Below are 3,508 nucleotides of genomic sequence, written 5' to 3' on the forward strand. Positions count from 1 at the left end.
CCTCAACCAAATGTTATGAAACTTACAAACAATGCTAACTACCACAAAACACAGATCAAGTTTGAATTTTGGTGGCGTCACTTCAACCGTTCTAGAGTTATGCCCCTTTACAAATCGAAAAATCGTTTTCGTTTTTGATTTTGGTTTTGCCTAAACCAAATGTTACTAAACTTGTACACAAGACTTATTACAACAAAACTCAGATCAATAACAAATTTGGGTAGTGTCACTTATACCGTTCTTTAGTTATGTCCCTTTATAACTTTATGTGATATGCAAACGGGAACATCATCTGTGTCCCATGGACACATTCCCCATTTACTGTTGAGCCTGCGACTTTTGTCGGAAAAGCTATACAAAGCGATTCTATATTCCGGCGGCGGCGGCTTCCACAAATATTCACCCTGTGGTTAAAGTTTTTGTATGTCCTTGAAATTTTAATAAGTGATCATAAGTTTGATTTGTACCAAACTTGGACAGAAGCTTGTTTATGATCATAAGATAGTATCCAGAAGAAACTATTGTAAAAAATAAAAATCTTGTTTATCCGTATTTTACTTATAAATGAACTTAGTTTTTCTGCCAGTTAACAATACATTCACTCTGTGGTTAAAGTTTTTAATATTTTTGTAACTGTCTTAAAATATTCTGAATTTCTACCAAACTTGGACAGAAGCTTGTTAATGATCATAAGATAGTATCCAGAAATAAGAATTTTGTAAAAAGAAAAAATCTGTTTATCCGTATTTTACTTTTAAATGCACTTAGATTTTCTGCCAGTTAACATAACATTTACTCTGTGGTTAAGTTTTTAAAGATTTAATTACTTTCTTATACGAAGCTTGTTTGTGATGAAAAGCTAGTATCTAGAAGGAAATTTTGTAAAAATTTATTTCCTGTTTTCCTGTATATTACTTATAAATGGACTAAGTTTTTATAGGTCTGTTTATACGTATTATGGTATACAGTTGTCCCTCCGTCCGTCTGTCTGTACGTCTGCCATCAACATGTCAGATATTAACTCAAAAACGCTTTAACCAATTTGCATGAAACTTCATGAATTTTTTATATCTATTGGCGTGAGGTCCCTTTCATTTTTTATATAAATTTTAGATTTGATGTTTCTGAGTTTTGGGGATTTATTCATTACAAAAAGGGGGATTTTACAGTTTTCGGACAATAACTCGAAAACACGTTCACCAATTTGCCAGTAAATTTTGTGAATTGTTTATATATATTGACATGAACTCCCTTTCGATTTTTATAAATTTCAGATTTTACATTTACTAGTTATGGGGTTTTATTCATTAAAAAGGGGGATTTTCCAGTTTTCGGACAATATCCTGAAAGTGCTTTGAGCAATCCTCATTAAACTTTGGTGACTGATTTGTATCTGTAAAGATAACCTCCCTTAAGTTTTTTTTTTTTAATTTTGGATATGACATTGAAAAGTTTATTCTTTGAAACGTGACGGGCATATCATGCGCTCACGGCGCAGCTGTTTATTCTTTCAGTTAACATAACATACAGTCTGCAATTAAAGTTATTAAAAAAATTTTTAGATTCTCAAACCATCCTGGATTTTTACCAAATTTGGACGAAGTTTTTTACAATCAAAAGATAGTATCTAGAGGAATTTTTTTTATTAATTTTTCCCCATTTTTGTGGAACCTGCGACTGACAGCAAAAGTAGAAAAGTAGGCGAGACCATGGGGTCCGCGGAACCCTTACAATTTTTTTAACAAATGATGCACTTTTCGATAATCATTGTATTATTATCAGAATCAAGATATGTTGTATAATTGCCATTAAGACAATTATCCATCAAAGACCAAATATTTGTAGATTAAAAAAAGTTTTAGTGGTTTTTTTTAATTGTTGTCCCCCTTGTAACACCTTGCTGGGGACAAGGAAATACCAGGTGTGCGTCCATCCGTCCGTTCGTCTGGTCTCGTAAGCCCTCTCATGTGTACAACTCTTGCCAGATGTTTATGCCCCCACCGTAGCGGAGAGGGCATTAAGTTTACCCTTGTCCGTCTGTACGTCCCAAAATTGGTTTCTGTTTTCTATCTTTAGTTTGCCTCAACCACATGTTATGAAACTTATACACAATGCTTAATAATACCACAAACCACAGATCAATTTTGAATTTGGGTGATGTATCTTTTACCGTTCTAGAGTTATGCCCCTTTACAAATGGAAAAATTGCTTATTTTTTTTGTTTCTGTTCTCTAACATTAGTTTGACTATGTTATGAAACTTATACACAATGCGTATTACTCCTACATACAGATCATGCTAAAATTTTGGTGACGTCACTTTTACCATTCCAGAGTTATGTCCCTTTACAAATGGAAAAAATGCTGAATTTTACATTTCCCTTCTTTAAGGTGGTACCTAACACTACAGGGAGATAACTCTGTAAAATCAGCTAAACGTTTTAATTACGTTTTGTTGTTAAAGGGATATTAAGCTTCTCAATGATCAAAATGAGTGTTTGTTAAACTGCTATATACACAGGTAAAATAGCTACGGACGTAAAACGTCCGTAAAAAATCCGTAATACGTCCGTATTATACGGCACGTCTACGGACGAATAGTACCACGGACGTAAAACGTCCGTTGCTTCCCATCCGTAAAACGTCCGTAAAACGTCCGTAATACGGATATTTAGTACCACGTCCGTAATACGGACGTTTAGTACCACGTCCGTAATACGGATATTTTGTACCACGGACGTATAACGTCTATTATAATTATGCATTATAATATATATATATTATAGTATATAACACACTTATTGTAGTATATATAACACACTTATTATAGTATATAGTATAGTTTGATTTTTATGTAACAGTTGCAATGTATTGCTGAAACTTTTGATGGAACTGTCAATGATAAAATGCTATACTTTTTTTTAAGGTGATGATACTTTTTATTTGCATTTCCTTATATCATGTATATAGTCTCCTAGTGTTCTATCTAAAAAAAAATATTCTGATGCAATACACATACAAGGATTTTGTCATAGAACTTTCTGTCATACAGTGACTTGTTGTTTAACAAGTTGAATATTGATGATATCTTTTTAAACATTTTACATGATATTTCAAGAGTAAATCAACAATAATCAGAAGTATTTCAGTGGTGGTCTTTGGTGCATATTTTGCTTTCATGTATTAACTTGATAAAATAAGGCTCTTAGTTTTCTCTATTTGTCATGTCCAAACCCTTTCACAACACACTATATAGTTCATTTTTTTCATTGTTGGAGGACATATGGTGACCTATAATAGCTCACTATCACATCATGTGAACTCTGGTGGATATTTTTCTCATTGGCAATTCAACCAAATGTCCTTACTTTTATAAGTCCTTTTAATTATCTATCAAGAGTAATTGATCTCAAGAGTATAAATTGAGAATACTGTAATGTTTCCTTTTTACAGTTTTGAATGTATCCTTTTTTCTTCAAACTTTCTTAGAACAAACATAATCTTCAATC

Source organism: Mytilus galloprovincialis, chromosome 5 (genome assembly GCF_965363235.1).
Source record: "Mytilus galloprovincialis chromosome 5, xbMytGall1.hap1.1, whole genome shotgun sequence".
NCBI classification, from domain to species: Eukaryota; Metazoa; Mollusca; class Bivalvia; order Mytilida; family Mytilidae; genus Mytilus; species Mytilus galloprovincialis.